This window comes from Choristoneura fumiferana, chromosome 22 (assembly GCF_025370935.1).
Source record: "Choristoneura fumiferana chromosome 22, NRCan_CFum_1, whole genome shotgun sequence".
Classification (NCBI taxonomy): Eukaryota; Metazoa; Arthropoda; class Insecta; order Lepidoptera; family Tortricidae; genus Choristoneura; species Choristoneura fumiferana.
Window position 1 is genome coordinate 13,158,014 of NC_133493.1, and position 24,527 is coordinate 13,182,540.

The 24,527-nt window shown below is 37.0% G+C and overlaps 1 protein-coding gene across 1 annotated transcript in view; it reads left to right on the forward strand.

The window, feature by feature from the left end:
- The first annotated feature begins 7,232 nt into the window (after window positions 1-7,232).
- LOC141440229 (facilitated trehalose transporter Tret1-like) overlaps window positions 7,233-24,527 on the forward strand; it is a 97,790-nt gene continuing 80,495 nt past the window's right edge. Inside the window, exon 1 of the mRNA XM_074104687.1 lies at window positions 7,233-7,468. The gene's annotated coding sequence lies outside the window, so the exon portion shown is untranslated. The remainder of the gene's footprint in view (window positions 7,469-24,527) is intronic.

The following is a 24,527-nucleotide window of genomic DNA, read 5'->3' on the forward strand; positions in this document are numbered from 1 at the left end:
GGTTTATCACTGTAATGCCATTATGTGTTTTTAATAAATTAATAAACCTCATTGCTAGACGCGCCTTATAAATTCCTATTCCCTACAAATTGCACTGGCTGTCTTATAACTTTCGACTATAACACAGCAGCACAAGCATTGCTGCTTAGCGTAAGGATTAGCGCAAGATAAAAATGAATATCATACAGTTGAGGAACCTTGATATCAAAACTAGCTCTAACTTTTTTTTAACTGTAGATGTAGTTTTTTTTTACTCTGGTAGAATGCTATAAATCACTAAGTGAAGACGCGCATTTCTCTACCATTAGCGCATAGTTTCAACGCGGTGCCTTTGCGCAGACAATTTAATAAAAAAACACACACATGGGCCACGCCTAGATAAAAAAACCGGCCAAGAGCGTGTTGGACACGCCAGAAATAGGGTTCCGTAGCCATTAAGAAAAAAATAAGTAATATTTTTTAAAGATTTCAATAGAATCTTCCTAGTTTAGGTATATTTTATACATTAGGCTGCTATTTACTCATAAAGTACTAATAAAGAAAACTTAGCCGTTATAGTTTTTCTTGAAAGTTTGATATACTTACTACAATCCTGATGTTTTTCAATTTTTCCACCCACCGGTTTAGATTTTAGAGGGGGGACGCTCGATTTGAACGAAAATTTGCACTTTAAAGTTGAATATTTCGCAAACCAATTACTGAATCGAAAAATCGTTTGTAGCAACCCCCTAATGGTTTTAAAAGACCTATCCAAAGATACCCCACACACTAGGGTTGTATGAGAAAAAAAAAATCACCCCCACTTTACGTCTGGGAGGTACCATTTTGTCGGCATAGTTTACTTATATATCCGTGCAAAATGACAGCTTTCTAGCATTGATAGTCCCTGAGCAAAGCCGCGGACGGACAGATAGACAGACAGACATGGCGAAACTATAAGGGTTCCGTTTTTGCCATTTTGGCTCCGGAACCCTAAAAAGAGCCGCTTCTATCGAAGAAAAGCAGAGTCGTGTAGAATCCAAGATTATAATCAACAAGGTGACATAAAACATAATAATCTTGTTACGAGGCTTAGAGAAATTAAGTTACCATAATTCAATTATAATTAAGTAAACACCGTAAAAGTTACAATGTGCCATTTTCTTTAACAGTGTCTACATTGCTTGAAGAATTATAACCATTGGTGGAGAAAGGTCTTCGAGAGGCGACCACAAACCGGAAGACGAAGCTTTAGCAGGCCTCCCAATAGATGGACAGACGACATCGTGAGAGTTGCGGGCAACCCGTGGTGGATGCAAGTGGTAAGTTGTCGATTTTGGCGTTCTAAGGGGTAGGCTTTTGTTCAGCAGTGGATATCTTCCGGCTGATGATGATGACGAATTTCTTTAAAATAATATCTTATTCCACAGCAATGCTCTAATTTATATATACAGAGGATATAAGCTATGAAATTATATGTCACCTCAAACTACACTTTAACCTCCAAACTCCCCGCTGTTTGCCGGCACATTTGAAACAACAGTCAAACCCGTTAAACTCAAATCAAACTGAAACCGTGAAATTATCTCAGACAGCAAACAATGCTTGTATGTTCAGTAGTTAAGGGCTCGGGAACGCGTAAACTGTTATCTTAACTAAACTATCCGTAGGCAGGTTTAGTTAACTTAGTCACATTTCTCGCTTAATCTTATTTGAATGTTGACCGTGGAAAGCTTATAGTAGAAATTATTTATAAAATTGAAAAACCCTGAGCGAAGCTCGGTCATTCAGGTACAGTCGAGTTTTTATACTTTTGAGCAAATATTTGATCAAAAATATGTGAATTTGACTCTATTGTTAACAGCGCAGAAGCGTGGGCAGATATTTTTGATTGAAGTATATGAGCACGACTGTACTTTTTTTAAGCATAATAACCATCTACGCATTTCCCTGTAGATGTAGGTATAATAATATAATAATCTATAGCTTAGGCTATACAAACCTTTATCTTTTGTGGAATTCCGGAAGCATTGTGATTGTATTTTTTGTAGAAAAAGGAAACGGGTGATATTTTTTATATTTAGGGGCGGTTTCACCATCCATTGATTAGCGTTAACCGACGGTTAAATGTGATGCCGTGACGGTCTATTCGAACAAAACAAATAGAGACGGCATCACACCTAACCGCCAGTTAACACTAATCAATGGATGGTGAAACAGCCCCTTAATATATTAAATAATAACCTATTAAATTCCTAGAACAAAATAATTACGGCGATAAGCGTAAGTGTAGATGTTTTTAAATTTCAAATTAATCAGTTAAGACGTGTGTGTGTGTGTGTGTGTGTGTGTGTGTTTGTTATTCCTTCACGCTAAAACGGCTGAACGCATTTGGATGAAATTCGGTACATAGATATAGCTGGACGTCTGGAATAACACATATAGGCTACTTTTTATCCTGATATTCCCACGGGATAGGGATAAAATCTTGAAATTTCAACCACTGTGTTTAGAGTTATGAAGTTTTGTACAGTTGTTCTTAACACTACCTCAATGAAGACCACGATATAGATTTTGGGATTTCCCAGGGGAATTTTGTAAAATCCTGTAATTTCAATTGTAACTACCAGATCGAATAGTTTACGCGTGTGAAGTTGCGAGTTATAGTACATTACTGCAGAGGCCATGAAGTCGTCTACGACTCGGCCGTCTACCCCGAACTCGTCCATCAATCCCTGTTCTGGCCGAGGCTTGTATAGTGCTTTTCTCAAACAATGTGAGGAAATACTTCATCCATCCATCCATTCACGCATCCATCCATCCATCCAACCATCCATCTATCCATGCATCGCATCGCATCGCATCGAATTGCAATATCGCAAATGCTTCCAGAGTAGTGGTGGTTGGCTGTCTGTTATTTTTCCTTAGTCAGTTTAATGTTAGTAAGCAAATTTAAAAAGTTAGAGCAGCGGACAATAATGGATTTTCATATATACTTCATGGATTAGGCCAAGAAGTAACGTAGGGAGGTGGTAGGGAGCCATAAATGAGAAACTTCATGTCTCCATTTCGTGACATTAACGCATACATTTCCGAGCATGTTTGAGAAAACTCTACCCGTAGTTATACATATAATTGCGGCCAAACCACATGTGGAAAGTAAGATAGAGCATACATATTTTGAGATTCCTTTCCAGCTTCGTTTATGGATCAGGAGCTCATAGCATTGGCAGAGAGGCGTACAGAACGGCAATTCCACCGTCAAGAGCTAGGCTCTTAAATACATATAATAATGATGATGAATATGATGATCTAGCTTCGATTTGAGTATACAGTGGTAGCATTGACAATGGTAACGGTATTTTCGTTTCAATAATTAAAAATGAGCCGCAGTGCTGAAACTTTAGTTTGCCATCGTAGGGGCCGGATTTTGGAGGTCATCATCACCCTCATCATCATCTCAGCCTATATACGTCCCACTGCTGGGCACAGGCACAGGCCTCCTCTCAGATTGGGAACTCCACACGCACCATTGAATCGCTTCGCGGGTTCGTGCAGGTTTCCTCACGATGTTTTCCTTGACCGCAAAGCTCGTGGTAAATGTCAAATGTAATTCCGCACATGAATTTCGAAAAACTCAGAGGTGCGAGCCGGGGTTCGAACCCACGACCCTCTGCTTGAGAGGGGATAGGTCAATCCACTAGGCCACCACGGCTCAATTTTGGAGGTCAATTGTCAAAAATTAGTTACCAACGTCGAAAATCAGGACACGTCCCTCTAACTGGAATATTGGAACACGTCACCGCAAACCGGGATACGTCTCTTTAACCGGGATGTACAATTACCATCGAATTTATTGGATCACATAATGTAATATTTTGGTTAGAGCCATTATAGAACTTCATTTCAAGTGCTGTAACATGGCAAACCTCCGCGGTGCGCAACTGGCCGCTTACAGAAGAACAAAATTCTAAATTCTAAATTATTGATACTCTTTTGTTTTTTCCCCGTCATTGGCTCTACTATTTGGCAAGGCGTAAGCCGAAATTTGATTTCTTTAATAGAAATAAAATAATAATTTTACTCGGTGATAGCTAATTATCTCACTGATCTAATTGTGAAATAAGGGCTGCCACTAACGCAGGTATTGTGAATATTGTTTTTTAACATTTTGTGTCTTTTATATTTTGTAAAACCTAATCCAAGTCTCGTTAGCTTTCTTTCTCTGGCCCGACACTATAACGAGACTTGGATGGGTGCTGCAAGCAAGCAGTAAAGCAGGGTGTTTTATTCCAGCCCTTCCTTTTTCCTGCTGAATCCAAATCATCATCTCCACTCTCTCTCCGGTCTGCTGCCTCGGAGCAGATCGCCGGCGCGACTGGACGCTTCGAGGCTACCTCAACACCCTGCCCTGTTTCCCTACCTATCCTACAAGTCTCAGGCCAATGTTTTTTTAAATTTATCTGCAAGAGCAGTGCTGACTGAAATAATTGTATATATTTTCCTTTTGTATTATATTTTATTTTGTAACCACACGCCTTTCATTTCTCCGACCGGCTAGCCGATTACAGTGCAGCGTTATTGCCCACTGCTGACTATCCATACATTTTTCGGTTTACTAATGATTCGGCAAATATCGTTCGGCTAACTGTTTTATTTCGCAACTTTTATTTCCCAACTGTTTAAAATTTCTGAAACTGTAATTTTTTCAGGATTTTTATAAAACTAACCTAACCTAACTTGACGGGTTCTACACGATGGCCCTGAAATAAATTCTGAAATATTTACAGTTTTAGAGTTTGCGAAATGAAAAGTTGCGAAATGAAACAGGTTGCCAAACGTTACGTTGCGAAAAGGCAGTACTCGACATTTTTCATTGCAGTTCGATTGCAGCGCAAAAGAGCATGTGAATTTTATTGTACCTACTTAGCTGCTAGCTGTGATTGAAGCGTGGCACTGACAAGATTGGTTGTTCCGGTTTCCAAAAGGATTAAAATCTTATATTTAGGCAGTTGTCTCACCGCCGGCGAGGAAACGATTGGCTATCGACTATTTTATCGTTCAAGAAACGAACAAAAGATATAAGATCCTGTGTGAGTAAAAGAAACACATATATTAATAGTTAATCGCTGGCGGTTCACACTGCCGGCGAGAACTCGCTCTTACATCATTTGTCGCAGCGACAAGAGCTAAGACTCGCTGAGCTATAAAACTAGCTCAGCGCTGTTAGCTTGGCGGCCGCCCGGCTCGAGCGAGTAGAGCGAGTAATCGCCCGTCGTGCTCGAACACTCGCTTTTCACTGCTCGCCCACTCGTTTCTAGTTACTCGCTCTGCTCGCTTCTCGCTCATCGTCGGCAGTGGGATAAGTGCCTTAGGTACTAAATTTATTCTATAATACGGTATTTGACAACTCCTGAATTTGCCGTATCTTAATATTATTATGAAAATATAGATATACGCCAGTGTTTAGCGAAGAGAAAACTTAAATCGGTTGAAAATAGGATTTTTAGTGGTTTTTTTTTAAATCTATATACCTGTCTCTTCCTCAAACGCTTTTTTCTATGCAGCAAGTATGGCGGTACTGGCGTGTGACGTCACATGCCAGTATGTCTTTCTCTGTCTAATCTTGAATTTCAAACCCTCATAACTTTGTTATTTGTAAAGGTAGCTAATAGTCAAATACCGTATTGCGTAAGCAATTAGCTGAGTAAAGCTTTTTGAAAAGTTGCAGTTTTTTTTTTCGATAGTGCTGGTCGGAAAGAGCGAAGAATGTCATCAGCAAGCTTCAATGTCAATAGCGTTTTATTATGTTTATTTAGTTTAGTGGAAATATTTAAGTTTTTTTGTGATTGAGATGACATTTGCGGCCACAAAAAAACGCCTTTATACTTAAAGAAAAAAAACGAGATGTCAACTGTTAGTTGTAAATCTTGTCATCGTACAAGTATATTGAATATTATGTATTTTTTTCTTTTCTTTAAAAACATTGTTTGCGTTTTGTTAAAAAATTCAAAAAATTCAAATGATTTATTCAGTAAATAGGCCGCAATGGGCACTTTTACACGTCATTTTTTTAAACTACCAGCGCTTTCGGAAAGACCATCATTGCCAAGAAGAATGCGCCGCAAGAAACTTGGCAGAAAGTCATTTTTTCATAAAAATATAATTACAAATAAAATACTATACTAAAATAATAAAAAAATACAAAAATAATAATAAAAGAAATACAGGGATGTATGGGTCCCTTAGTTACAATACTAAACACTAACTATATCTAAACTATATCTAAACTATATCTACGTTCAGTGGAAGTGTAGAATGCTTCCACCGTCATAAATTTTAAAATAATAATAACTATTTTTTATAGTTTGAAAATTATCCCACTAATATTATAAATGCGAAAGTTTGTAAGTATGTATGCTTGTTACCTCATTACGTCTTAACTGCTGAATCGATTTATATGAAATTCGATGCACAGATAGTTTGAGTACCGGGGAAGGATATAGGACAGTTTTTATCCCGGAGAATTGCATAGTTTCCGCGGGATAGCTAGAGGAGTAATATAAAAAGGTCAATCCCGTAAAAGAGACTTTTGTGGTCTCGATACATAATAAGTGTTTTGATTTAGTTTACACACGTTCTATTAAAACGAATGGATTTTACGAAACAATGATTCCGGAATCTATTATGCGCTCGCCAATTAAGGTTATCAGAGCTCTAAAATCTTTTGAATGCACTCGAAAAAAAACAAACAGGCTTTGTTTGAACACACGTCAATCCGAAACAGTAGAAGAAATTTCTTTTGTCTGCCGCAAAGTCATAACAATATGGAACTATGCCACGTTACAAATTTCTTGGGAAAGGAAAATGAGATTAAACATTTAATCAGTGTTAACATAACATCATTCCAAGAAAATTTTATCGGCACCAATCTCATACGCGCATGAGCGCAAGATCTCACCGTAAATAACGAAATGTATGATTCACTGCATGATAATTCGAATCCCGAAGGACTCGGACAAGTGGAAGAAAACATTAATTAAGGTTATAACGAAACGCGGCAACAGAAAGCTCTATGCTCAGTTTATTCATTCATATAAATGACAAATACATGTGTCCGACTTACTAACACAGATAAGCATCGGAATAAAACACTGGCGGAGTAAAAGGTGCTTTAAACGGTAGGAACTAGGTAGTTGATTCGTTGTAAGCATTCGACGTCGTTGCACATGGGGTTAGTAAACACTGCGCGCCCGCGCAGCCCGATCGTTCGTCAGTTTCAAGCCGGCAGCTATTGTGGAGCGCACGCGTCCATAGACTCACGCGCACGTGTCTAAAATCGATTTAAAAAAACTTTTTTTTTTCACATCACCACCGGGAGTGCCGCAAGGGTGTCATTTTGGTAAAGTGTTTATAATACGGTTTTGGTTAAAATTCAAGTGTTGAACAGTGAATTGTGTTGTGGTCCCAGGGATGCTGAGTTGCATTGGTGAGTTTTGAAATCTGTATGACACTATTGTTAAAGAGATGTTTTAAATGCCGGTACAGCTTGTGTTACTACATGTTTCTCTGAGTTATAATTAAAGTAGCTGTAAAGTTTTAACGACTTAGTTTTAAATGTTTAATTACCGGAGATAGTAAAATCGTACTTGAACTTAGGGAATGTTTACGTTTCGTTATCGGCAAATCGTTAAACCTCCGATAAGGTAACTGATTCATTGTTTACGACGTAATATTTTTGTGAAGTTTTTGATTGATTAAACTGGAAAAGTTAATTGTTTAGTAAACAGTCTTGAGTGATCTATCTCTGCCAATGCCGCATATGTTTCAAGATCGTGTTAGGAATTCTTGTCAACTCAGTTGGTAGGTACTAGGTACATATGTATTTTATTATGAAATGATATTTTTATTCCAGACGTAAGTCTATAGGTATTATTATGGTATTATGATTAACCACAACTAATTAAACGAGTATGAAATTACTGGTATGTGTGATCTCAATTGTATTTATACCTATTAAACCGCAAGCAAAAATACAGCTAAATATATTCTTTTAATGAATTATTTCAAAGTTCCTATTCATATAATAAACGTTAAAGTTTATTGAATTTTCCGGTTTTCTCTGCAATAATATTAAAGATTGAATAAGCTCTAAAAAAACTCAGATTACTTGTTTGCTCTTTTTATTACTTGAAGTCGTTAAGTTTTAACCACGGTTAAGTTTATAGTTCAAAATAATCTCAAATTAAATCTCACTCTATGGAGCACGACTTTGTAAAACATCTTCAGTGTTTATCTCGTATTCTGATACTCGATATTTTTTATCAGTCAAGTTTTTAATCTTATTGGAACAAGATAGTCGACCTCTTGTAGTTTTAGGTTTTTTACGCACGTAAGTAATGCGTGTGAAAAACATAAATGATTACCTCGAAATTTTAGAATTTATAAGAAATTAGCGTGAATGGGAACGTTGGGAGAGGAAGGCCTAGACGAACGTACCACGATCAAATCGGGGACGTTCTGAAGAAAGGTCGGGTCAGGAGTACTCTAAACCGACGTGCATGCATGAAAGAAAAGATTGATGAATGTAGAGGAAGCGAGAGATGTATGCCAGAATCGTAGCAAGTGGAAGGATGTAGTCTCTGCCTACCCCGTTGGCAGAGAGGCGTGATTTTATGTATGTAATGTATAAGAAATTAGCCTGCTTATTCGTCCGCGAATAATTTGCTTATCACGCGCAAGCAAGATCTATACACTTTTCCGACATTAAAGGAACTCCGACATGAAAAAAAATTAGCGTTTAAAGGTCTAGAATGCATTTTTTTTACTCGTGTCTGAAAAATGATGATATGTAAAGCAGAATTACTTATATAATTTATAGAGAAAATGCACCTGTGTCGAACCGTTTAAATGCAAAGTTTCCGATGGAAGTGTCACATGAATCTGTCATTCAATGCCTTTGGCGGTATTTAAACAGCTTATATTCAGTGTTAAACTATAAACCATCAAAAGAAAGAGTCAAATTTCTTTTGGAAATTCCGTTATCGTCGTTTTAGAGCGATCAACTTATTTTTATATTGATTTAATCCAATGGATTATACCTATCGTCAATGTAAACGTTTTGCAACTCGCAGCTGTTTTCAGGTCAATTTCCTAGTTTTTGCTCATTAACTAGCACAAGGTTTTCAGTTATATTTAGACTAGCAATCAAATGTTTACACTGTGGTTGCTTTTTGTCATAGTTTGTTTGGGATTGTGTTTGTGATTTGTTATTAGTACCATTGTCTTCAGTAATTAATGCATTCACGATATCATCTTCATCGTCAATAAATACAGTAGTTGGATGAATATTTGTCTAATTTACATGCGTTAACCCGATCCCTTGGATATATCGGAACAAAAAGTTAGTAACATAAGTATTTGGAAAATACAGTGGTCTCGGTGCCGAATATGATTTTGTACCTTTCGGTGTCGAGACCCTTGGTCCGTGGGGCCCTGGCACACTGAGTCTCTTCAAAGATCTATCAAAGAGACTCAGAGATACCACAGGAGACCGAAGAGCTGGCAGTTTCCTCACTCAACGCATCAGTCTTGCGATCCAACGGGGAAATGCTGCCAGCATCTTTGGTACCATGCCGCAGGGTCCATTTTTAGATTTATTATAGTTTTAGCTTATTTAATTTTTTTGTACCTAATATACCTTTTTTTTAGTTGGACCTGTATTGTTCTGGAAATAAAAGTATTTTAGCTGTGTAGATATTTATGCCCTTGATGTACATTATTTCAAAGACTTTAATTACCTACACAAACACACGCTCACAAGCTTTTGCATTTGTAATAATCATAATTACAATCAGCTAGGATTCTACAAATAGAAGATCTCTCGATTATAATCTAAATCACTAACTACTTCTACTTTACTTCTAATCACTACACTTCTACTTTACTTCTAATCACTACTTTCATAGTCATTCATTACATCAACCACAAAGTCTTAATCATAGTCATTAATATTAACTACACCGTTATTACTGTGCCATTCAATCTCTCGAATCCAAGATGAACTTTGGGCCGCGACATAAACATTCAGTTAAGTAATGACTGAATAAAGAACAGTTAGCAAACATCTTGGGGTTTCCCTGTTACGCATCTGTGTACGTGATGAGAGTGCATTTCCGATTTTTAGACGATTAGTCAAGGAGATAGTGGCGTTGTCTTTAGTGCGTTTCCGATTTTTAGACGATTAGTCAAGGAGATAAGTAACGTTATCATTAACTTGATAACGGCAATTTTTGTTAAAAAGATTTCGAAGAAAAATTCAAATTAGTATTTTGGTACAATCGCTGATAATGACCCTCAATCCTTAAATATTACCTAACTAACAAACACGTAACGGCCGAAAATAGTTTTGAATGAAAAGCATTCAACATGAAGAAAATTAAGTTTATTGAATACCTATATTGAAATAGCGAAAGGGCCTAACTTAAGGGTTAAGTACCATAATTTGTATAAGAAACCGTGCCACAACGATCTTGTTATTAGTAACAACTTTCTGATAAGTTGTAATGTCCGAAAGCGCTGAGAGTATGAAAATGCGTTTTTACTTGAAAGGTTTTTATTTCGTTGCACTGTAAATTTTAACATGTCTTTCTAGTAATTGCATTTCCTTCCTCAATGTTGTCTTCGATAAATATAGGTAGATAATTTATGTAATAATAATAACGTGCCAGGTGTTAGTACAATCTCTTAAACAAAGCCCATGGGTTATATCAATTCAATGACTGATATTGTATGTACAATGTCGTCAACGTTATGTCAGCGATGACAGTGTTGAATAATCCTGATTTGCGGTTTATATCTGTCTAATACTAAAAATAAGCGATTGTTGTATACTTTCTATATTACTAACTGTTGCTTGCGAATTTGTTTATCCCTATCCCGCGTAAACTTTGCAAAGGTCCATAAAAGCTATCTCTATACCAAATTTCAAATGAATCAGTTAAGACGTTATTGCATTGTGTGTGTGTGTGTGTGTGTGTGTGCGCGCGCGCGCGCTCGTGTGTTTGTTGTGTGTGTGTGTGTGTTTTGTTACTCCTTCACGCTAAAACGGCTAATTAGGTATCCAAGGTCATAGGATAGGTCCATAAAAGCTATCTCTATACCAAATGAACACATGTGTGTGTGTGTCCATTAGTCTAGTGATCGGATTAGCTTGAAATTTGAAACAAATATTTATTTACACAATGTTTTACACTATCGCGGTCATTAGATCTAATTTTATGATTTATATCGAACTTCTCTAAATAAAATCAAGGTAGGTAGGTACGCGGAACAAAACTCGAATTTAAATCATAAAATATTTATTTAGATAAGTGTGAGACGAAAGCAGACTTCATTCAACAAAAAGTACAGTCGGCAAAAACTTAATATAAAAAAAATATGGAAAAAGGATGCTAACTCATTCCTATTCCTACTAAGCCTACATCATTTGCCTGTATAACCTTTTTAATTTGTACAATTTAAGCTGCATTTAAATAACAACAAAAACGTCGATATATAAGTCAGTTCGAAGAAAAAGTAATTTTAAACTCCATTTGACAAAAACCGGATGAGTAACATAACGACGAAACCGCGACAGAAATCTGGTATAAATATGAATAAATATCCAATTATGATGACAGACAAAATCATTACTTAAGTAATTATTTAAGTAATAGTTTTTATCAATATTATTAGATTCAATGATTGCAGCACGACCCGGTGATTGTCATCCGAAAAATCGCCGAAGAACTAAAAAGTCGTCGACATAGCTCGAAGAATATGCAAGGTGAAGTGGTAATAGGCGAGCCGCATCGCTCGAAGAATAGATAACTGTTGGGGGGGAAATGTTATTGAGATTGAGAGGCGACCACGAACCGGAAGACGTAGCGTTAGCAGGCCTCTTTCTAGTTGGACTGATGACATCGCGAGATTTGCGGGAATTCAAGGTGGATTCAAGTGACGAGTTGTCGCTGTGGCATTCTAAGTGGGAGGCCTTTTTTCAACAGTGGACGTCTTACGGCTGACGATGACCAAATTTCGAGTCAATCCGATTGCTAGAAGTCAGTAAAATTCGACGAGCAAAATTTGACAGTAGCTACAACAATTGCAAGTTAATAAGCTTGTAAAAACACGTGTTAATTCATTAACAGGAACAGTTTTATCACACGTGCTAAGCCGTGACATTTCACGTGACTCAGTTTTTCAAAATCACTTCAAACGTTTACATAACACATACTGTTTTCAAACTAAAAAAATCAACAAACATCATGTATTCAAAAATTGTACAACATCCTGTCGCAATATTGTAAAATTATTACGATAGCTGCAATCTAATCGGTAGAGGTAATATTATATAAACCTATTTGCTTACGCCATTTGGCGTCAAAAATTGCAGGTAGTTTTAAAGGGTCGAAAGGAAACAAAAAAGAGGAATAAAACCTTCAAAAACACGTGATTTTAATACACAGACAAAACTGCATAATACGGTAATTAAAGCATTAGTCGGGTCGGCAAAATTCGCACAAAGGGCTTTTATCTTCTATTATCTGGACATCCGAGAATAAAATTCCTTGACCACACCTGCGTCAAACGTTACAATCTGGGGCTATATATTGTCTAACGCGCGAGCTCTCGCAATCACATTCGCCATCTCTTTCCACCCTCTTTTCGTCGTAAATAAAAAGAGTGGTAAAAAAGATTGTGATTTCATATGCGTTAAACTATGTATTATAGTCTCTGGCTGTCTAAAGGTCCGCGACCCTCTGCTTAGTATGGTCCTTCGCATATTACTGCTACTTATTTAAGGTAGGTAACATACGAAATTTCAGTTATGTAGGAGAATATGGAACCCTATACACAATAATGCGTTACTTTGCGGAGGTCCATATCAATAAACTGAAACAATTACTTTGCTCGCCCGCGACCTTATTATAGCTACGTTTATGCAAGAAATGTGTGTTCATGCAGTTCCTCCACCTCCGCACTGTAAGAACACACACAAATCTCACAAACCCATCTATCACCACCACACTACACTGACTGGCACTGGTTGGTTGTATTCAGTATTCAGTATTCAGTATTTATTTATTGCAACACCTTTTACAAAAAAATATAAAAAATGATGCCCTGTTGGGCGCGGCAATTTTAAAATAATTACAATGTACTGGCGACTGGGCAATACTTCGCCGCCGCCGCGCGCTAGAACCGTTTTATTTTGCCAAAGACGAAATAAATTGGTATGATTGATGTACTCAACCTATTGAAAATCTATGAAGCATAAATCTAAATCTACTAAAAAACTATTTAATAAGCAAATTTTGTGTTGATATTCATAATATTTTTCATAATATTTGGTTAACGTGTAAATGAAGGCTCTTTTTCAAAAAAATAATCTATCGAGGTTTTTGTCAGCAATCGTGTTTTGATGAAGTCAAAAACTAGCTAATAGACTGAAAATACACATATAAAAAAATTGCAGTTGTAAGTATTGTGTAAGTATATTTTAAATGTTTTCTAAAATTGTAGTTTTCACTACGTACAGCGCCTTAATTAACTTATACATAACATATTATGCTATTTTAGCCTCATTTATTTTTGAGGAAGAGGTTTAAGGAACACTTATAAATTAACTTTATATAATTAAAGTATCTAATAAACTACTTATACATTTATCTAGAAATAACAAACTTAGAACTTATGTGGTATCACAGAATGAATAGATAATAGGACAAGTAATACCTAGTGCAATGAGATCATCTTTAATGACAATAACAATAACAGTATAACTATTTTCCTTTGTGTTGCTCTGAAGATGAGCTCTGATTGAGTTCGAAACGTGCAGTGTAGTGTGGTGGTGGTAAGTAAAAATAGTAGGATATTTATCTCATCTGCAGTTATTCGATTATATCCGGTCGATCGAATGACGTTGCTTTCAGACATGTCCGGTTTACCCGTTCGATTGCCCAATATCACGTGGTGATCATGGCAACATAATGTGTGTGGCATCGAAAAACTATCATGATCTACTTGGACGCGGAAGTGGGGCGCACTGGGGGCCTAATACCACCCTCCCCAATTATTAAGGGGGGAGGGGAGCGCGTAAGAAAATTGACCGGACCGGAGGAAGTTGTAAGCAAAAAGTTTGTTTCCTGTCTTAGAGTGCTTTTGCAGGCTTATATAAGAACAGAATCTAATTGTGTGATTGATTATAACTATTATTGTGACTGACTGAAGACCTATCTCTAAATAAAGTTGATCTGAGAAATTAGTGTTGCCACCTATACTTGGTTTGGATAAGTATTTATCTAAATGTAAATAAACTTCAGCTGCCAGATTTGGTACATTCAAGGTTTTTATACATTTCACTTATCTATCATTGTAATACAGCCGAGACTAGTGTATTTCAATACAGAAATGTAAATGTTTAGGTAGTTTAAAGGGTTAATTTTAATATTTAAGACACCAATTGACGTTGTTTTGTTTACATTTAGTTAAATACCTACCCAAACCAAGTATATAGGCCCTGCTTGTGGCCTTATACATTTCTGTACGGATAAACGGGACAAAAGGGGTTATAAATTAACACAATGAGACGCAAAGCATAATGGAAAATTATCACTTATTCTGTTGTTTTCAATTTTTATCTATAAATAAATGATAATGGGTATTAATTTAGGCTTTTATGATAAATTTGCATAGATTGTTATTTTAAATCGGTTGATAAACTATTTTAATAATCATTGTACTATCACCTCATCGAATCTATGATTGTGCAGAATCGGCTAGTGACTAGCAACATTGAAGTATCGAAAATATAAATTGAAACATAGATGCATGGGAATCGAACCCAGGTCCTCAGCATTCCGTGCTGCGTGCCATACCCCTACACTACCACTGGACAGGAGTACAGACACGAACTTTTCCTATGCACCGCATATCTCAGCTTGTTTGTTTCTTATTTAGTCACTTTAGCAGCGACATCTATGTTTCAGCCCTCATCGAGAAACTTTCAACACTCCTTTGGAACTAACCGCTCACCCGGACAAGAGATGTCGCTATTAAACAATCAAATTAAGATTGGTGTTTGCAGTCTTTTTGTATTTTTTATTTCAACTTCAAATTTTGTTGCTTTTACGGGATGACCGTAACAGTAACAAAATTCGGAGTTGAAATAAAAAAAAATACAAAAAGACTTCAAAAACCAATCTTAACATTGAAGTCATAATTTTTTATCTGTTTTTGAGATATTGAACTTGAAAATAACAATGTCAGTAGTTTTTCAACTTTAACAAGTTAGTTTAAGTTATTTGGTTTTTGTTTATGTCTCGAAAAGACGTCAAACTTCTAGTTCTGATTTTAATGTTATCTTGAACGCATTGTAGGTATGACACCCGTGGTGGCCTATAGTGGTTTGTTTGACCTATGTCTTCTAAAGCGAGAGGCTCGTGAGTTCAACCCTGGGCAACCTCTGAGTTACTCGTAATTTATGTGCGAAATTGTATTTGAAATTTACTACGGGCTTTCATCATCATCATCATCATCAGCCTACAGCAGTCCACTGCTGGACATGGCCTCTTCCATGGCGCGCCACAACACTGTCTTCAGCCCCTCGCATCCATCCGCTGCCAGCGACTCTCTTAAGGTCGTCCGTCCTACACTACGTCCGTGGTCTCCTTTCGAGGATTCGGGCTTCACGGTGAAGAAAAACATTGTGAGGAAGCCTGCGAAACCTGTACAATTAAATGGCGTATGTGAAGTTCTCAATCCGCACTGGGCCCGCGTGGGAAGTACAGCTCAAGGCCTATTATTTATTTATTTATTTATGTATTTGGGCACAAACGGTACAATAAAACTTACATTATAAACAATGAAAACTAACATTGACCAACAAAGTTGCCACAGGTTATTAGTTCCCAATAATAAAGTATAAAGTAAAAGTATCCGAGAGGAGTCCTGTGTAGTCCCGGCAGTGGGACGCATATTGGACATCATTGATGATGATGTTATCTGAAATAGATTATTTATAAACCTTTCATTCTGCCCCCTGCTTTCATGAGCCCTCTCATTCTGAGGGGAGGCCTGTGCCCTGCAGTGGGACGTATATAGGCTGGAATGATGATGATGATGATGAAACCTTTCACAGTAACGCCTCAATAAAGCTTATCACTGTGAACCTTCTGTCTTATCAGTATTCCAGAATCTGAGCTGGACGAAGTGTTTTTCTAGATAACACGATAGCACTAATTCTGATAACTTTATAATGGTTCGATAAGAGACAAAGAAAATGCGGCATTTTTACCCCACTGCGAAGAAGGAGGGTTATGTGTTTGACCCGTATGTATGTATGTATGTCTATCCTATGTCCTCTCGTAACTACTCAACGGCTGAACCGATTTTGATAAATGATACGTCATTGGATTCGTCTTAATGACGCGAGTAACAAGGTACATGAAATTCTTAAAAAAGTCTGTCTTCAGTATTTTTTTTATTCGAACCTATCAAGTAGGGTATCATAATGAAGGGATTTAAAAACAGATTACAAAAATATATTCAAAACATGTGTTTTTATTTACCGTTTTTACAAAACTATCAAAAAAGTATGAAATAAAACAATAAATTAAAAAAATCAAAACCCGACTGCGTTAAAAATACTAAAAAGAAGAAAACAAGACGTGGGTGGACGTAGTGGTCTAGAACTCTGTTAAGTAGCTAACTTAAACTTCAACAGTCGGGACCCATTAGGTACTAAGAATTTTTGAGCTGGTCGCGATTTGAATTCGGGACCCATTAGGTACTTACTAAGAATTTTTGAGCTGGTCGCGATTTGAATGGGTCCCGGCTGTTAAAGTTTAAGTTAGCTACTTTACAGAGTTCTAGACCACTACGTCCACGTCTTGTTGTCTTCTTTTAGTATTTTTTAACGTAGTTGGGTTTTGATGGCGACACAATAGATGGCGCTTCTGCGGTTTAAGTGGAGCCTAAATGATAATGAGTGGTCAATTTATTATGATGGGGTTTCTAATGATATACTTAAACGAGCAATGGCCTAGTGTCTTAAAAAATATAATTAGTCCATTAGTTATATTCAGAAAATATTGAACAGCATTTTTTCTATCCTACTATACTATTACTACTTACTATTACTGTTACTACTTAATATTAATAATAATAATAATAATAATGTTTATTGACAAAAAGTTACATTGTTAATAGTTATAACATGGGATGTAGGGTGATTAGTCTAAATATACGACACCCTGGTGTCTAAACTAGGCTGAACCTGTGTCTTAGACACCAGTTTCTTCCTATGCCATTACTAATTGGCGAATGCGATTATTAACTACCATAAATAGTGCTACAATAGAAAATAAAAACAATTACTTAAATTAGAAAAACATTATAAATGTGATGTTTGGATATTTGGAGGCTTGGATGTTTAGATGTTTGAATGTTTGTTACTTAATCACGTCTAAACCGCTGAACCGATTTAGTTGAAATCCGGTACACAGATAGTTTGAGTCCTGGAGAAGGACATAGGATAGTTTTTATCCCGGAAAATTGCATAGGTAGTTCCCGCAGGATAGTGATAAACGAATTCTACGTGGACGGAGTAGCGGGTAACAGGCTAGTCCTGCTAATATTATACTTTATCACGTCTAAACCACTGAACCGATTAAGATGAAATTCGACATGTAGTTTTTTTTTTTTTTTTATTCAACTGGATGGAAAACGAGCAAGTGGGTCTCCTGATGATAAGAGATCACCACCGCCCATAGACACCTGCAACACCAGGGGGATTGCAGATGCGTTGCCAACCTAGAGGCCTAAGATGGGATACCTCAAGTGCCAGTAATTTCACCGGCTGTCTTACTCTCCACGCCGAAACACAACAGTGCAAGCACTGCTGAGTCTCGGACAATTGCAGATTCCGCGGGATAGCGATTAACGAATTCTACGCGGAAGGAGGCGCAGGCGCAGGTAACAGCTAGTCTTTCATAATGCGGACTGCTAAGGAATGGAACAAGCTAGGGCTCTCGATCCTAGAGTGAATAGGCTGTTACTGACCCAGTGAGATACACCTTTGGCGTCATCTGCACTTAACATCAGGTGAGATAGGGGGTCAGTCACGGGTCAGTTTTAACTAAAAAAAAAATGTGAATCTTGGAAATTTGCTGCCTTGAGGCAAAAAAAACGATGTGTATTTTCGAGTTCTAGCTTGAGTATAGCTCGGTCAACCAAGTACTAACACATTAAGTGACCATTATCATTTCATCATCCCAGCCTATATACGTCCCACTGCAGGGCACAGGCCTCCCCTCAGAATGAGAGGGCTTGGGCAGTAGTTCCCACGCGGGCCCAGTGCGGATTGGGAACTTCACACACACCATTGAATTGCTTCGCAGGTTGTGCAGGGTTCCTCACGATGTTTTCCTTCACCGTAAAGCACGTGATAAATTTCAAATGTAATTCCGCACATGAATTTAAAAAAACTCAGAGGTGCGAGCCGGGATTTGAACCCACGACCCTCAGCTTGAGAGGCGATAGGTCAACCCACTATTCCACCACGGCTTCAGTCACGGGGTCAGTTTTAATTAAAAAAAAAAATGTGAATCTTGGAAATTTGCTGCCTTCAGGCAAAAAAAACGATGTAGTTTAGTATTTTTTTTGGGAAAATGCGTATTTTCGAGTTCTAGCTTGAGTATAGCTCGGTCAACCAAGTACTAACACATTAAGTAACCATTATCATTTAAGTACGTGTTAAAATGTACTTGATTTTCAAAGTATTGAAGTGGTTCTGCTTTATTAGTATTCTCGACAAACCCAAGTGCATTGACACAAATGACACAACACTACGAACTTTACAATATTGACTTAGAAGTGCCACAGCACATCTGGCAGCGAGGCCACTAGTTATTTTACCGCGGCCGGCTTCAAGGTTGACCTTCAATATTATCCTCTCTTTTATTAGTCGAAATGGTTTAACTACCTTTTACATTTTACCGTAGTCTTTCCGGGAATGTATTGCAGTTGTGAACATATGTTTTTATCTTTAACTTTTTTTTAATAATGGCTTTCACTCTTATCATTTTAGCAAGACTAGTAGTGTAGAGACTTACACACACACATGAAGAGACTGTTCGGTTTATGAAATGTTGATCTACCTTTAACTTAATTGCCGTGTTTTAGCAAGTTGACAGTTCATTTGACGACGTTCAATTTCACATACCTGTCATTTAGTTTTAGTGTCGCAGACCGCAGTCGCAGTGATGTTTTTGTCAAACTTTAAACCTAAATTGCTAAAAGTGGCACCGAAGCGGTAACGTTTCGTGTGCTCTGTCTACCCCATTTCGGAATACAGGCGTGATGTTCCTGTGTGTGCGTTTGTGATGTTTTTAATACTATATATAAAACCGAGGAGGTAATGCTCGTGATTTCGTCCGCAAAGATTTCGTTTATCGCTGTCTAATGGGAACTATGCACTTTTAGGAATAAAACTACCCTTTGTTCTTTCCAGTGTTTCAAACTGTCTCTAAATCAAGTTTAATTAAATCGATTTATAACATTAATACGATTTCTAATCCTCATTAGTTCTAAGGCTAAATAGTTCTTAGACCGAGCCAATAGAGCGTTAAAAAAACTGAGTGTGCTTTCTTCCCGTTTAGTTATCTGTAAGCCCTTCGGTACAAATAATATTGGTACAGTTAGGCCGGTACCGGTTCTAGTTGTGTGGAGTGTGAATGAAATAAGACCTCTTTTGTCAGATATTTATTTGGCCAAGTAATGCTCGGGAATGTGGGACGACATTCACCGAAACTTTTAACTGAAATTTGAAGTTTATGTCATAGATCGAAATAACTTACTTAGTAATAACATGTACAAAGGCTAACTTATCCCTTTGCAGAATCTCCGTCAGACGGCCATAATGTACAACATATATGTATAATATATTTTCATATTTTTTTTTCCCCTATTCGGCTGCAGCTGAAAATCAGCGCTGTGGTTCCGTACCTCAGCATTGCTGAGCTGCCAGCCCTTTCGGCTAGCTTGAAGTAGACCTTAATTAAACATTAATTATAAGTACCTGATGTATACTACCTACAAGTTTGTCGATTAAACTTTTTCTTTCTTTCTAGTACAAGTTCAGAAAGATTGAAAGTAAAACAAGTATTTAGGTGTTTTAAATATATTATGGGAAATAGCTGTAGGAGAAAACTAACTAATAAACTAGCTATGTCTCGCAGCTTCAAAAGAGATAAGTATTTCAAAAGGCTAGTGGTTGAGCAGTAGAATCTACGATTTAGTTTATTGCTTCTGTTTAAGACTACCCACCCTGTACCCCTAGTGTAAGTTTTCGGTTACAAAATACATATCGACCGCGTTCGCGTTAAAATCTCAATTTATATGGAAACACGAACAGCGCCTCTAGCGGAACAAATTGAGATTTAACGCGAACGCGATCGAGACGTATTTTGTAACCGATAACTTGCACTAAGGGCACTGAATATTTTATAACAAACGTTGGTATGGCGAGTGAAATTATGACAAATGAAATTATGGGAAACGAATAAAATCTCTAATATTAAATATATAGAGCAATAATTAAATTTGACAAATTTATGAAATGAAACGAATCAATCTATGAAACTGATTGTTTTGTTCGTATCAGTTACGTAGCGAATCGTAGCGACTTGTATTTATTTACTAAGAATTATGATCTGGACTTATCAAATTCTCTCGTCTCTACCAGTCAACCTATGAGTTGAGCAAAAAAACTTTTCGATATAGATGTAGGAGCATTGTTACGTAATTTAAAGCACCGAGCTAACTTTAACAATTAATCCAATTTAGTTCTGTTGCTGGTTAATTTACTTATTTGGGACAATTTCGGACACCCATTTGAGTCTCTGGTTTCAAGTGAAACAAATGGACTGATCAATTGATAGGTACCTTTTTTAACCCCTCATGCAATATTATGTCTATTTAATTACAACTTAATTGTTGTGTGTATGTAAGTGCGTCACTAGAACAGCTGCACCTATTTGTCTATTTTATTGTTGTATTTCTCTTGTATTCATCATCATCATCCCAGCCTATATACGTCCCACTGCTGGGCACAGGCCTCCTCTCAGAACAAGAGGGCTTGGGCCATAGTTCCCACGCGGGCCCAGTGCGGATTGGGAACTTCACACACACCATTGAATTGCTTCGCAGATTTGTGCAGGTTTCCTCACGATGTTTTCCTTCACCGCAAAGCTCGTGGTAAATTTCAAATGTAATTCCGCACATGGATTTCGAAAAATTCAGAGGTGCGAGCCGGGGTTTGAACCCACGACCCTCTGCTTGAGAGGCGGTAGGTCAAACCACTAGGCCACCACGGCTTTTTCTCTTCTTTTCTTATTTCTCTTGTATTACTTATTGTATTACTCTTTATGGTCTATTTTTAATTGTCTTGTATGCCGTGGTAGCCTATTGGTTTGACCTATAGCCTCTCAAGTAGAGGATCGTGGGTTCGAACCTGGATTTGTATCTTTGAGTTTCTTTTGTTGAAGGAAAACCTCATGAATCCATAGTAATCAATACTAATATTATAACTGCGAAAGTGTGTGTGTTTGTATGTTTGTTTGTTTTCTCGAAACGGAGCAACGGATCGACGTGATTTTTGGCATAGAGATAGTTTATAGGCCAGAGAGTGACATTGGCTACTTTTTATCCCGGGAATATAAACAGTTCCCGAGGGAACAGCGCGCGATAACCGAATTCCACGCGGGCGAAGCCGCGGGCAAAAGCTAGTATATGCATAAGCCTGCAAAGAAATATAATGGTGTGTGTTTCCCAATCAGCGCCATCCAAACTCGCACCGCACAAGGTGTAAGGGTAGGCCAAACAAGATTATGCGATATAACATTGGTACGGTCAAGGACTTTAATTCATGAGCTAGTATGGAACCTTTTCAAAGGAAAAGTCATAACGATTTTCCTTGTTAATTAATGCGATGTCACTATGACGTTTACTGTGAAATGGTTCCATGGTGGCTCGATCAAGAATTAAAGTCCTTGACCGTACAAACAGGGTTAAGCGTTGAGTTTCGGCGATATGGCAGTTATGCCAAACGATCTGAAATTATTGCCAAAATAGGTAAACCAAGTTTATCTCTGTCTTCTTTTCATTATTGAAATTGTGTGTGTGTTATGTTGATGAACTAAAATAATTTCCTTGCTCACCCGCGACCTTACGATAGCTAAGCTTATGCAAAATATGCGTGTTCATGCATGAGTCTAACAACTGGTAGCATGGTGTACGGTTGTGTCACTCTGAAGATGAGCTCTGGTTGAGTTCGAAACGCGTCAGTGTAGTGTGGTGGTGGTGATAGATGGGTTTGTGTGATTTGTGTGTGTTCTTACAGTGTGGAGGTGGAGGAACTGCATGAACACGCGTATTTTGCATAAGCTTAGCTATCGTAAGGTCGCGGGTGAGCAAGGAAATTATTTTAGTTCATTGATATGGACCTCCGCAAAGTAACGCCTGATTCAATAAATTTGTTATGTTGATTATATTATACATGTCGACCTATGATGACACGATGATAAAAAGTTGTAAAACAACCTTCAACAATCGTAAGAGTTATTTTCAAACCTCAATTTGATGACATCTTTTGAACTAATCGACCACCTAAGAAGACTCGAAACTTCATTTCACCCTTAATTTAGAATTGCACCCCAATTCGTAACCTTAAAACTGTTACAACAAAGTTCACTTTCAATTGAAACTATTCCCATTAAAAAACTTTTAGCTAGTGTGCGTAAGAGTCTATTAAGAAATCATAATGATACGTCACGGCTTCATTTTTTGCTATCGCTTAAAAACTGTACAACCCTTCGTGCTTAGAAAATAAGAGTGGGATTAAAATGTTTCTCAATTACACGAGTGTATTTCTATGTGTGTTTGTTCGAGTATATTTACGTGTGGTCTGTTTATAGGGTTTTGATTGAGTTCTTTAATAAAAGGTTATTAGTAGATAAATAATATGTTAGTCACGCCTTTTCTACCTTTTAGGGAAAGTTTGAAATGTGTATTAGTTTATTTTTTTTCTATTGGAGAGAAAGATAATAATTCATTTATTCGGAAAACAACATAAGTCCAAATTAAATAGGTACTTACAAATTTAAGTAAACAAGCAAATGATATTAATGTCACAAATTAATTAATAAAATTTTGACTATTGGATTGGATTGGATTTTAAAGATCTTATATTTTACGCTGGTCAAAACAGGATTCTTATAAAATAAAATGAACTCTTAGTCATAAAAATGAGAATAATTTTCAATCAGGTAGCTACAGTCGAACCATTTGATTCCTGACCCACCGTAGAACTTTCTCACAGTAAGTGTCATAATAAACTCCCTTGTCAATCAATGCGATGTCACTATGACTTTCTACGAAAAGGTTTCACAGTGGGTCATGTCATGATTCAGTTGGTTCGAGTGTTCTTTGGGCCATTATTTAAGCGTAGCATCCGCTTTCAATCTTCGTGGTTACATTTTTAAAGAATGAGCTGAATTTGATGACATTTTCGATTATTTTTAGACGTCCTAGATAACTTGGAAACATCGATCTAAATAGCAAAGACTTAATAAACATGTTTTTTTATGTTATTAATAAATAAGCAGATCAGTCACTGTCAGGGAATAATGAAATTGGTGAGGAATTGATGGATCGCGCCTAATAAATAACTTTACAATCAGCTATATTTCTTTTATATACTAGAAATTTCATCTGGTAATAGAGATGGCATACGTAAAAAGTCATTATCATTGTATTCATTCTACATATACAGTTCAAGCAATCAATCAATCAAATCACTTATTTGCTAACATAGGTAAGATTTACAGAGATACACATTTTTGTTTCACTATCTTTGCCATAAGGCATACAAATATATAGACTACATATTAAGCATAGCTAAAATTATTATTATTAAGCTCATTACACATTACATTAATACATTACATTTCATTATTACCTACAGTTATACATTGAAGTTTTTTTCTATTTCTATGTCTGATATATACCAATTGATTTTTAGTTACCTTTCAAATTTTGACGCGTGGTTCGGTATGGAATGTTTTCAAAGTATTTCTTAGTAAATTATAACAGTTGAATTTGTTGTCCTTAGTAATTAGGATTTCATAGAACAACTCAAAATTCAAAATGTGTATTTTAGTATTTCATTCAAAATTAGTGATGAAACGAATGCGAGTTGGACTCGTGCACTGAGGGTTCATCATCATCATCATCCCAGCCTATATACGTCCCACTGCTGGGCACAGGCCTCCTCTCAGAACAAGAGGGCTTCGGCCATAGTTCCCACGCGGGCCCAGTGCGGATTGGGAACTGAGGTTACGCGTAATAAATTAGAGACTGTAGTATCAAAACAATGTCCACACAAATTAAACGACCCAAAGCTGCAGTCTATTTACTTTATTTTAGGCCTTATATTTACGAAGTTC